Source organism: Coenobita brevimanus, chromosome 23, assembly GCF_032717465.1.
Source record: "Coenobita brevimanus isolate Jiangsu-jjx chromosome 23, ASM3271746v2, whole genome shotgun sequence".
Taxonomy (NCBI): domain Eukaryota; kingdom Metazoa; phylum Arthropoda; class Malacostraca; order Decapoda; family Coenobitidae; genus Coenobita; species Coenobita brevimanus.
This window is the reverse complement of record NC_136976.1, coordinates 57786738-57799954: the sequence shown is the minus strand read 5'-3', so window position 1 is coordinate 57799954 and position 13217 is coordinate 57786738. Positions and strand designations below refer to the sequence as shown.

General features: G+C 43.6%; 3 non-coding genes across 3 annotated transcripts; 1 reads left to right on the top strand and 2 right to left on the bottom strand.

Moving 5' to 3' along the window:
* Positions 1-465: 465 nt before the first annotated feature.
* On the bottom strand, positions 466-538 carry TRNAA-AGC (transfer RNA alanine (anticodon AGC)). Its single transcript has one exon. It is a non-coding gene; the product is annotated as a tRNA-Ala (tRNA).
* A 2080-nt stretch (positions 539-2618) lies between these two features.
* Positions 2619-2691, bottom strand: TRNAA-AGC (transfer RNA alanine (anticodon AGC)). Its single transcript has one exon. It is a non-coding gene; the product is annotated as a tRNA-Ala (tRNA).
* Positions 2692-5338: 2647 nt separating this feature from the next.
* On the top strand, positions 5339-5411 carry TRNAA-AGC (transfer RNA alanine (anticodon AGC)). The gene has a single exon. It is a non-coding gene; the product is annotated as a tRNA-Ala (tRNA).
* Positions 5412-13217: the final 7806 nt, after the last annotated feature.

Sequence of the window (13217 nt, the reverse complement as noted above, 5' to 3'; positions counted from 1 at the left end):
CTTTCCTTTGCCAATGAGTGGTGTGTTACTGCTAGGTCCTTACAATGCAAGCTATTTCTCAGTAACCTGGACAAGTACCAAGGAATGCACTCTGAGCGTCACAGAGTTAATTATAAACAAGGCCGAATACTAAATACTGAATCAGTAATACATCTTTGGCGCATAATATATCAGAAATGACGAGGTGAAGATATTAGAGAACTAAATGGGCCAAAGAAATCCTATTACATTTCATGCTGGGATGGAACACGCTAGCAACAATGTTACCGGTGTGGAGATGGCTACAAGAGGCTTTCTAGCTGAATGTCTTTTAATTATTTCTGCGTCTGAAACACCTTGGCGTTAAATTCTACTGTCATGTTAATGTTTACTTTCAAACGTCCATCGCCAGAGGTCATGCAGGATTGCTGCAACAAAAATGCCTTCAAAATTGTATGCTACATCCCACATCTTCAACTAAACGTTTGGAGATGCGGGGTATCGATCCCCGTACCTCTCGCATGCTAAGCGAGCGCTCTACCATTTGAGCTACATCCCCGTGTTCATTAATTACACTGTAAGTGAAAGTGACCCCGAGGTTCACTACCACAGATCCGTTTTCTACCAGGCGGAGTGGAACTGTTGTAGATAGTGCAAGTATGCTTATGTGCTATGTATGTCTGTGCTATTTTTTTTTTTTTCCAGGTCGTGTCTTGCTTGCTAACTGCATAACTGTACCCAGCATGATAACTCTTGCCCCGTGTGTGCGTCAGTTTACTTTGCTCTCATGTTTAGTATACCCTTCCTGGTTGGCCTTCAGCTACAACTTTCCCCAGTGTTGGGGCTTGTACTGAATGGTAAATAAAGAATCTGCATGAAAAGAACATGGTCTATGAGACATTTTCACCCTCCTTCCCTATTCCTCAGCTCTCTCTCTCTCTCTCTCTCTCTCTCTCTCTCTCTCTCTCTCTCTCTCTCTCTCTCACACACACACACACACACACACACACACACACACACACACACACTTTACTGTATTCATGCTCCCTATGTAAGGCCTAGTCCTGTTGTTATTCTGTTTTGTTCACTGTTTTTGGTGAAACTGCAGGAGAACTCCCATGCATAAAACTTACAATTGTACAGTTTTCTCAATAAACCATATCGTAATTATCATTGTCTTAGCTTTAAGAAGTTGCAGAAATAGGCCTGGTCCCCTACCCACGGCACCTGTCTTATGCACAGGTAAGATATATTCACCTCTTACTGTGTGTGTGTGTGTGTGTGTGTGTGTGTGTGTGTGTGTGTGTGTGTGTGTGTGTGTGTTTCGGGCAGGTAGGGATGAAGGACAGGTGTAGCTTTGTTATCATCATCATCATCATCATTATTACCATCATAAGTATCGTCATTTTTTTTCATTAAACATTAACATCGCCTTCAGAATCATCATCATCATCATCATCATTACCATCTTTATCACCATATTTCCCACTAATAAATGAGATGGATAAGATCCTGAAATACGATAAGTAAATCAGAGAAGCAGGAGAATTATCAATAGTGTCTCGTGAAGGGAACCATTCATCCATTTCACTCAAAATACTCCAGCAGGTCAAAGTAGAGGTATAACTGCAAATAATAATAGTAATAATAATATGATGATGATGATCTACCTTGGCGTCACCCCTCCACATCTATCCCTCGCCGCTTCCCCATTGGCGGTATTCTTGTGTCCTTAGGAGGTCTGTGGTATCAGTCTTAGCGATTTTATTTTTACGGTTACTTAAACACTTTTAGTAAGGTGTAGTATTTTTCATTTTAATCTATCTCCAGACGATTTTATTCATTTCAGGAAACACCACATTTATATAAGGAGTTAATTAATGCTATATCTAGCCCCTCAGATTCGGAAACTCTCCCCTAAAGTCGGTGAATATGCCTAAAGGTAGCTGGCATTATGAATAAAATTTGTCGTAGCATTGATGGGGTTATGATCAACTGGATGTTATATATTTCCTTCCATTTCAATGCGATGACGTTTTTTACAGGTTCTTGATGCCACCATAAGACGGGTTTATTCAGCTGTACAGAGACGTATTGTAGTTTTTAAAAAAATGGATCTTGTTTCTAACTCATTCACTAACACACACACACGTCTTGTGGCCAGAACAAGGTAAGAGGCATCGTCCTGTTGAAAGGATCTGTATCGGCACAGCATGAATATAGAGTACGGTATTAGTGTACCATATTCAGACACAAACTTGTAAGGATGATGTATGTGGCAGAAGGGTCTACATTTCATAATATCGTGAACAGTTCAAATGGTATTAACTGCACTAACATACCGAAATCGTGTTTATTGCTAGGATACAACAGTTTCGGCCCAACTTAGACCCTCTTCGGTGATGATGTCGGGCTGAAACTGCTGCATCCTCACAATAAAACATAAAACACAACCTTTGTATTAGGGTATAATGCCTACCCTGCGGAAGAACACCAGGGTATACGGACATCATTAGATCTCCCTTCCCTCCCCCCCCCCCATTCTGTGCTTTGTTGGGTCTGTAACCGCTGCTACAGCAGGCTACATATTCTACACTAAAACGAGACACTTCCTGTTTCCAGGTAAACATCTGGAGATGTGGAGATGCGGGGTATCGATCCCCGTACCTCTCGCATGCTAAGCGAGCGCTCTACCATTTGAGCTACATCCCCTCCACAGAAAGGTGCCCACGCTGGTGAAAGTCTACCCACGGCAAGATTCACGTCGAAGCTAGATAAGCTTAAAACGTATCCATATTGATTAAGAATATGTCTCAAACCGTTTTGTTTTTCGTGTATTACACATCAGTATATTCACTGTAGCTTGGCTGTGAAGTGCACGAGTGAAGAGAAAAATATAAACAATCACTCTTATATACAGCTTAAGTTCAAGACACGTTGTAAATACAGAACCTGAATCCTACCTTTTCTGTGACCGGTTCAGTATCACACACACACACACACACACACACACACACACACACACAAAATCAGTTAACGCTCATTTTGCACAAAGTAAATCTTTCTCGGTTGTCAAGTTATTTTAGGATAGTCTGTGGCAGTTCACGCCCTGCTAGATTCATTTGAGTCCATGTACAGTAGGTTCAATCAGCTCATACTGATCGATTAAGCCCCTGTACTTCAACTTTCCATCTGGGCAGTGTCAGTTCAGGGCCATTCAGATTCCCTTAGGTCCATTCGGGTCCAGTAAGGATTATTCAAAACTTTCACATCCTGTTGGCCAGTCACCTCAGTTACGAGCCAGACTCATCCATTAAGGTTGGTTTTAATTTACTCTATGCATTTAATTCATTACAGCTCTATTCAGATTTAGGGAGATGCAAACACTGAATGCACGCACGCACGCATGAGCACACACGCACAGAGAGAGAGAGAGAGAGAGAGAGAGAGAGAGAGAGAAATGATAGCCAGGGACCATCTACCATCTAGACAGGAGGGGAACGCAGATTACTTAACAACACACAGTAACACCATACACACTTGTCATCATAAATTCAATTAACCATTCCCACCCAGACCAGCAAAAACCAGGATACTGCAACATCAACTTTCCACAACTTGCACATTCCAGCAGATACAAACAACAGATCAACACCTGCATCACCAGCCATGGCAAGACTCCAAAGGTCAGACAGGGTGAATATACTCTTTGTTAAGACTACTCTGTTGAAACCACCCATCTCTACCGGTAAGCAAGATAACGCAGACTAAGTAACTCTACAAACGATCCACATATAAAGAATGTTGCTGCAGCCCGCACTACACAACACAATGTCTCACCGTCCAACACTCAGACAGCTAAGGCAACAGTACAACCTCTCAAGCGCGCTGCAGCTGTGTTTCGTCCCGCTGGAGTGTAGTCAGTGGATTTCCTCCGTGAATAATGTATATACGCAGCCAGACAGGATCATGAAGTTATTCAGCAACAACCTCCTCCTCGTCAGTGAAACTTTTTTTTGTTTTCCTATTCTTTCTGCAGTAGACGTGCTTTGCTTAGGGTAAACCTGATGTGCGAGGTGGTTAAGTCGTGCAGTATGATGGTCTTTTTTTCTGCTTGCTACCGCCGGACAATTTTATTCAAGTTTGGACAGCCAATTAAAACTTGAAGGATTATATTCAGCCTTCACGAACCATTTCTGTACTATGGGGTTTCCTTGAGCTGAATAAAAGCGTTTGGTGATGGCAGCAGTGATCTAATAAAGACGTCATCGACCTCGGAGGTACAAGAATATACTCTTATCACAATGAATACCCGCCTCCTCGCCTTGGATCTCTCTCCCTCTCTTGTCACCCTTAATTAGCCGAAACCTTTATCAGCTCCCGGACTCGTTCTAATTAACAGTTTTAATCCTGCGCCATGAAGCCCCTGACGAGCCGCTATTAATGCATGCAAATTGGGTATCATAAAGGAGAGGATGAGGTTACGTTGTGGAGGAGGCGGGAGATAAAGCAGGGTCATGTAAGGGAGAAGTGGCCAAGTGTACATGGGTGGGGGACTGGGGACTGTTCGGAGCACTGACGCGGGAGTGGGGTGCGTATGGGGGATAAGGTGTGTACGGGAGACTGGAGAGTGTACGGGGGAAGTGGGGTGTGTACCGGGGACAGGGGTGTGTACCGGGAACAGGGGTGTGTACAGGAATGTGTAAAGGGGGACCGAGATGTGTACGGAGGTACTGGGATGTGTATGTGGGGACTGGAGTGTGTACCGGGAAGCTGGAATGTGTAACCAAAGGGGGGAATAGGAAAATGGGACAGTTTCTTGGGGACTGAGGCTTGTAATCAATGGGGGAACTGGAGTTTAAACGGGGGACTGAGGGGAGTCTAGCCAATGAGGGCTCAGACAGTATTGAGTGGTCGATGTAGCTTAAGAGACTTTAAAAACATTTATTTTCATTACGCAGCATTCATTTCAACCCCTAACACTCTGGGAACGATGCTGCTGAAGGTCATTCACAGAACGGTACAAAACCATGGAAAGGAGAAATACCGTTGGTCGAATGTCATTATGAGTAACAAGCAGTAAGTGGCTGATATCCAGGTGAGAACATCCTCAAAATAAGTGAATGAATTATAAAATATTGATAATGTGTAAACTATCATGTAAGAGGCTATGAGCTGGCAATAAACGACGACCGGGTAGAAAAGTGGGTGACAGGTAGGACGCGTAGGCGTGTGACTGAACTTTCAAATCGTGGAGGGTCTTTCTGATCTACTGCAGTCATCCTTCCTCCCGGTAGAGAACGGGACTCTGATGGTGAGCCTCAAATAAACATTGACCAGCATGGTTCCATTAGACTATGGGGATGTAGCTCAAATGGTAGAGCGCTCGCTTAGCATGCGAGAGGTACGGGGATCGATACCCCGCATCTCCAAATGTTTAGTCGAAATGGAAGTTGTGACACAGTACAAACGAAAGTAAACAGCAATAGCCCTGTTGTTCCTTTCCTGGCTGTTTGGTGATCCTTTTGCAAACGTTTTTGTTGCAGCTACCCTGGGTGAACTCGAGTATGACGTCGGACAATAAACAGACAAAACACAGCAGAGGCGGGCGTCAAAGTAGTTCAGAGGTAGAAGCTTTTAACAGTACGGGGTACTGGCTTTCTCCACACTGACTTTCTAATTGTTAACATAATTCAGTCGGAGGAAAATATTCGAATATCTTTTCCATTTAGTTCTCAAATAACGCTCATACTACACTGTTTCATTCTAGTCTTTTACTTTGATACGTTACTCTTCCACTTTTATGTGCTCTGCGAAAAACGTGGCCTACCAACACCATTTCTATCATTACTGGGGTATGATATGTGTCTTCCAATAAATACACCTGTCATTTACCGCACCCACGACACACATGTAAGGGAGTTATCGTTAATCCTTGCGTTCCTTAAATTGGTGCGTCAACACACTGCGAATGCTAACGCTAGATTATCCTTTTCGCAGACAGTTAGGAACTGACAGACAGAAAACTGTTGCGTTACATCCCGCACCCTCCAGAGCAGGATGGTATCATTGTCGGCACATCGTCCGATACCGTTGAGCGAGAGTCAACCTGTCAGTGTGTGTGTGTGTGTGTGTGTGTGTGTGTGTCCTGGTGAAATGGTCTGGTCATAGGGTCTTCCACTATAATCAATTTTCCAACCATGATTTTTGGGGAAATCAGTCCCTCTCACCAAATTAAAATATTTCAGAAGTAGTAAAAGGCAGGCAAATATGGCTTTGATATCTTAGTACAAGTTGTACAATGGACTCTCATCCGTAATGCGATATTTGGCGAGGGTCATCTCCTAAATGATTTTGGGGGGTCACGCCCACCCAAAAATGAAAATGATCAGAAACAGGAGACAGATTTGAATGAAACTTCCCAGGTTAATCAGTCTGGTTATTCCGAAGATCTTCCACTACAGACAATTTTCTAATTATGATTTTTTAGGGAAAGTCAACCCTTCCTCACCAAAAAAATAAATAAATAAATAAAAATAATTAATTTAAAAAATTAAAAAAAGTCTCAGAAACAATGACAGGAGGGCAGATATCGTAGTACATGTGATAGAAAGGACTCTCATTCGTAATGCGATGTTCGAGTAGCGAGGAACGTGACCCCCGAAGTGATTCTTGGAGGGGATCAGCCTCCCTCGCAAATAAATACTAACGGAAATAAGGGAAAGTAAGCACATGGTTTTCAAAGAAGTCGGCATACATATCGCAGGATTGGGTATGCAGTTTCACTGTTTTCTCTAAATGCACAGGAAGAAACTATATTATTAAATACAGTTGGCTTAAAGAGCGAGAGTTTAGTATCGTATACACATTCGTTACGCCAGTAATGTTAGAACTGTGTCGTTATCAACTAATAGAGAGGTAACAAAGTAGTAAAAGCACCCAACAAAATGTTGTAATACTTGCCACCAAGTCGAAAGGAAGGGAGGGAGAGAGAGGAAAGAATGAATGGTTGGAGGTGAATTCAGGAGAAGGAACAAGTGTCCAGATTTAACTGTGGTCGGTAAATATTTCGTGTGTATAAGACAATCACCAGCAAATAAAACCGTAACGAGCAAAGAAAATACACATGACACAATTCCTCAGACTACAACACACCATTCCAGCTGCGAACAAGCTGGGGTAAAGATGCGCCGCCTAAAGACGTATAGGTTAATATGCCCTTATGAATGCTTACACTGCACAGCTGTCCTGAAAAATAGTTTCGAGTGTGAGGACAAACAGAGATGCACATAAAATTATAAAAATGCAAGCGTGCGTTGATGTATAGACGTCAAAAAAAAAAAAAAAACATAACTGCACACTTGAATAGTTCAGAAACAAGGACAGAGACCATTAATTGTAAGTACCGTAAGTTACACATGCACCACTCACTCATCAAGCCATGCAAATTTAACTCAGACACAAGGGAATCTTAACCCCTGACGTTGTTAATATTTCTACATACACACACACATACACACACACACACACACACACACACACACAGAACAGTGGTCACGTACGCACACAAGTTTGTTTTGCTGGCACGAATCCACAACTATCACAATGCACGTGTGACTCGGGTTTAAAAAACGTTCGGGGAGAATTCGTTGGCGGAACAGCCTTAGCGATTAGCCCTGTAAAGCACACCTTGAACGAGAGTAGACCAAAGCCGCCCGACCTTGTTACGCGAATACTGGCTGGCCGATGTAGATTTTTCATTCATTACAGCTTACTGTTGTTGCTTCAGCCATATATTTTTTTCCAATTTTGGAGAGTTATCGCGGTAAAAAGGTTAAAATCAATTGCTATAATATAAATCACGGCCATTATTCACACTAAATTCTGTCTGGGTAAGGTGGGGGAACTGGAGTGTGTATGGGTTGATTGGGGTGTGTATTGGAGGGACTTGGGTGTGTATGGGGGACTTGGGTGTGTACGGGGGACTAGGGTGTGTATGGGAAACCGGGATGTGTACAAGACACTAGGGTGTGTACGAGGCACCTGGGTGTGAACGAGGCACCTGGGTGTGAACGAGGCACCTGGGTGTGTACAAGGCACTGGGGTGTGCACGGGGGACTGATTGATTGATTGACTGAAAGTAATTAAAATCTGACGGCGCAACTGCCAGGGTCATATGCCGCCGTGCACGGGGTACTGGGATGTGTGTTGAAGACTGGGATGTGTAAGGGGTTACTGGGGTGTGCATAAGGCACTGGGGTGTGTACAAGGCACCTGGGTGTGTACGAGGCACCTGGGTGTGTACAGGGGACTGGGATGTGTATGGGGGGACCCGGGACTCGTGTGTGTACAGGGGGACTGGGGTTTGCACCGGAGGGGGGGATGCGTACCGGGGGACTTGGGTGTCTAAGGAGGGAGGGGATCTGAATTATGTACGGAATATGGGTGTGTACGGGGGGGACATGTATGTTTACCGCGGTCTGGGAGTGTGTAAGGAGAGGCAGGTACAGAGATGGATGTGTACGGAGAGACTGAGATGTGTACAGAGAATGGATGTGTACGGGGGACTGGGATGTGTACAAAAGACGGACGTGTACTGGAAGACTAAGATGTGTACGGGAGACGGGTGTGTACGGGGAGAGTGAGATGTGCACGGGAGACGGGTGTGTACTGAGATGTGTACAGGAGACGGGTGTGTACTGAAAGACTGAGATGTGTACAGGAGACGGGTGTGTACTGGAAGACTGAGATGTGTACAGGAGACGGGTGTGTACTAGACTGAGATGTGTACAGGAGACGGGTGTGTACTGGAAGTCTGAGATGCGTACACGAGACGGGTGTGTACTGGAAGACTGAGATGCGTACAGGAGACGGGTGTGTATTGGAAGACTGAGATGTGTACAGGAGACGGGTGTGTACTGGAAGACTGAGATGTGTACAGGAGACGGGTGTGTACTGGAAGACTGAGATGCGTACAGGAGACGGGTGTGTACTGGAAGACTGAGATGTGTACAGAAGACTGGTGAATACGGGGAGACTGAGATGTGTACAAGAGACGGGTACGTACGGGAGGACTGGAGTGCGTATGAGCGTACTGGGGTGTTTCCTGGGGGATTGGGGTGTGTACTGCGAACTGAGGTGTGCACGGGGGGACTGGGGCGTGTACAGGGGACTGAGATGATTGGGATGTGTACTGGGAGACTGGGAAGTATACGGGGGAACAAAAAGATACCTAGTGAGCGTCGAGCAGAGTGTTATGGAGTGGACGACGGCAGCATAGGGGGATACACTGGTCTTTTAGTTACTACCGTGATCAGGCTCCAGCATTCTAGGGACAATGGTGCTGAAGGATATTCACGACTCACAACATGCGGATTAATCTATGAATGAAAACAAAAAGCTAGCCATAGGGATTTACATAGTCCACGACTTAGAAAATTGTTGAAGAGTGAATACATCCCTAAACAAGTGTAAGAATGATATGGTATTGGTACAGTCTTATTATATAATAACCAGAGAGCCCAGAGTGAGCGATAACAGAGCTGATAAGGATAAGGTTGAAGAGTGGGTAAGAGGTAAGGGTATGACAGAGCAAGTAAGGCGTGGAAGGTCTTTCTCCTCCGCTTGGTAATGAACGGGGTGCTGAACCCCAAACGAATTTTTACCAGCATGATTTCCTGTACCGCGAGGATGTAGCTCAAATGGTAGAGCGCTCGCTTGGCATGCCAAAGGTACGGGGATCGATACCCAGCATCTCCAAATATTTGGACGAAAGAGGCTTGAAGTCGTTCCTCTCGCAACATATATAAATTCTCTCGTCAGGCATTCTGGTGAAGTTTGCAACATGACGCCTGACAATAATTGAATGCTTATAGTGTCGTTTTTTTTTTTCCCCGAACATTTTGGCCGAACCTTTGTATGAGATTCGGACGCTTGAAAACTGTTCTGGCAGTGGAAGCCCCTGGGCCCTGCATGTGTGCATTGTGTAGTCGTAGTCGTGGATGGAATGTGGACAGTTCTGCTGGGTGTGGCAAAGGATACGACGCTGTCACACAGTTGCTTTTATGCATCAGTTCAAGGTAAGTGATGCATTAATTTGAATATACACGCGTTGAGAAGGATCGCAGAGCTTCTCATTCTCACTGTTGATGCCAGGTGTGGTTGCATGACTTAAACCCGTGATGTTATTCGCACACAGTGAAGTAGATGCAGTGCCTATGTATTTAAGTTCGTCTCATCTATACGCAGTCATAATGGGTAAAATGGAATATGAAAAGCAAATTAAATTGTTATATGTACTAAATCGGGAAACCAGGTGTGGTAAGGCTTTTCTCCAAGTGCAAGTTGTGTTGGTAATGTAATTTAAGAGTCTCCAAAACATGCATCAAGACATGTGGCAGACCGTGTGGGCGTGAGTAGATTTATTGTGAAAATGTTCGTAATGTCTCATAAATTAGGTATACCACAATGACTAAATAATTGCTAGAGAAAATGTGTGAATTTGAGCTTTGAACGTGACACTTTTATAAACTAAAACACTTCCTTTGTAGAAACGAAACAGGACTGACATACTGTCTATTGATCATACATGATCAGTATGATAGTCGCTGGAACACAGTCTCTGCTGGCATTTCATTAAAGTTAAGACATCCAGCTTCATCGTTTGCATTATATTCTTAACGACGTCGGTCGTAGATAAAACTGTACAGCAAATTGTAGTAAACTAAGATATCCGATATCTTTAAATGATCCAAGCAAAGCAAAACCCAGCTGAAAAGGTTACCCTTACTAAATTCATTATAACTGATAAAAATGCAAAACACGAACTGAGAAACCTGATGCAAATTTCAAAGCACCGGATACAGAGCCAGTAAGTCAGGAAAAAATTAACATCAAATCCCATATTACCTCCTTGAAGGTGCAGGAGCCAGAGGTAAGGCTACCACAGTCTGCACATTAAGGATAGATGATCAAATAACCCTTGATGGTTCTTCATGACTGATAATCGTTCAGTCACCTCTTAAGAATAGCTGTGTTGCATCAGTAAGACATTAATACCATTTCAGGTTTACGTACTAAAGTTTAACGTAGGGTAAGTGGTATAAGTTTCCTTTTGTCGTTTTTCGCTAATCCCTGCTAGTTATTAACCGTTGCTCTGGCAATACCCCATTTCGGAAGGGAAGCATCTCATAAATGAAGCATTGAAAAGTCTCAGATACCTTGTTTGTTGGTAACTAAGTTAAGTTAGTTATTCTGAACACAGTTGTCAGCGCTTGCCAGGAATCATGGAAACAGGATAAAAAATATGTTTCAGATTGCTTTTGTCAGTGTCAGTGACCATGTATCTATCACCTACACTACAGTATAATAACCATATATTCATCGTGTAAACTATCACACAATGACCATGTATCCATCGAGTACACTGCAGTACTGGAACCAAATATTCATTATATAGAGTTAGACTATCACGCAGTGGCGATGTATCCATCGTATACAGTACACTATTACACAGCGACCATATATTCATGGTATACACTGTTAGCCTACTACAAATCACTAACATTCTGGTATCCATTCTTAGGTCTGTGCACTGCATCATCTCACACCACTTCCCATAACGCGAATCACTTCCATAACCCCTGATTTTCACTCACTCGTCCCAACCACTGAACTCTCTCCTCGCTTTGAATCACATACTCGCATTCAAAAACTTTCGCACGCTTAATTTCTCATGATCCTATTCCGACTCACTCTGACATCCCTACACAGATTACTCTCAGACACATTCACATAAAAGTCAGTGTCATCCTCACACTCATTCGCTCTATTCTTCAGGCAACAGGGCCCCGTGGTTTAATGGTTGCTTCGTTCAGATTCATCTCCCCAGCCTCCAGGTGTATTTCAGTTTACTGTGTCTATATATGCCTTTTGCATCTATCAGTTTATCTACATCAAATATATATACCGTACATACTGAGGTGCGTGTATGTATGGGTGTCTGATACACACAGTACACCAAATGAAAAATGTTATGACGGCCAGTGCACCCTTTAAACGGATCTCCCAGCACCACACACTTCTGCACTTAACCCCATCTTTTATTCTCTCTCTCTCTCTCTCTCTCTCTCTCTCTCTCTCTCTCTCTCTCTCTCTCTCTCCAGCTTATCTTTCCCTTTGCTTACCTGCGTTTTTTGTTTGATGTATAGGTAGCCCTTCACTGACCACAAAATGCGTTAACTGGGGATCTGACTAAAATATTGAACGTTCTGACCGCACGTACTGTACCTTTATAACGTTGTAAAAGCTCACGCGCGCGCGCGCGCGTGTGCGTGTGTGTGTGTGTGTGTGTGTGTGTGTGTGTGTGTGTGTGTGTGTGTGTGTGTGTGTGTGTGTGTGTGTGTGTGTGTGTGTATACAAAGCAACGCAAAGAGTTTTGAACCGATTTTATCCCAGTCTTGGTAGAAGAAGTGAGGGTCAGCCCAATTTTAGAAGGCCTTGGTCAGCCTCAGCCTATTGTTTTTTTATGACATTGGGTCAAAGTCACATAGCTAAGTCAAAGTTTGACCCAGTAAGGTCATCTTTAGCAGTTTTCATCCAGTTCAGACTAAACCTGGTGGAAGAGTTGAGGGAACCGAGTTTGGAGACAATGGGGGAAAGGTCAAAATCACACAAGATCAAATTTTGACCCTTGTGTTGGGGGGGTGAACAAAATACCTTAAACAGATATGATCTAATGAACTTAACTTAGCGGAATGGCCGAGGATCAATCCAGGGCTTGACCTTTTGTTTTTTAGAATAGGTCATAGGTCAATGTCACATGGCAAGGTCAACTTAAACAATTTTTATCCGGCTTAAACCGAACTTGATGGATGTATTCAGGGTTAGGCAAGGAGGAAGGGACTAGATTTTAAGAGCATTCAAAGGTCGAGGTCACAGGGCTAGGACAAAAGTCAGCATCACATGGCAATGTGAACTTGAACATTTTTTATCCGGTTTGGACCAAGAGTGGTGGAAGGACTGATGGTAATGGAACTGGAATAATTCAACTTTGAGATCAGTCGGTGGAATACGTGGAAGATCAAGGTCACGGGGCAAAGTTAATGTTCAAATGTTGGGCCATTTGGCTGGTTGTTGGTCGTTGGTGTTGCACTCCATGATTGCACCTGCTTGTATTGTTATTTGTCCTTGTTTGAGACCCAACACACTGAGAAATTTTGTCAGTGAAGGTCATTTAA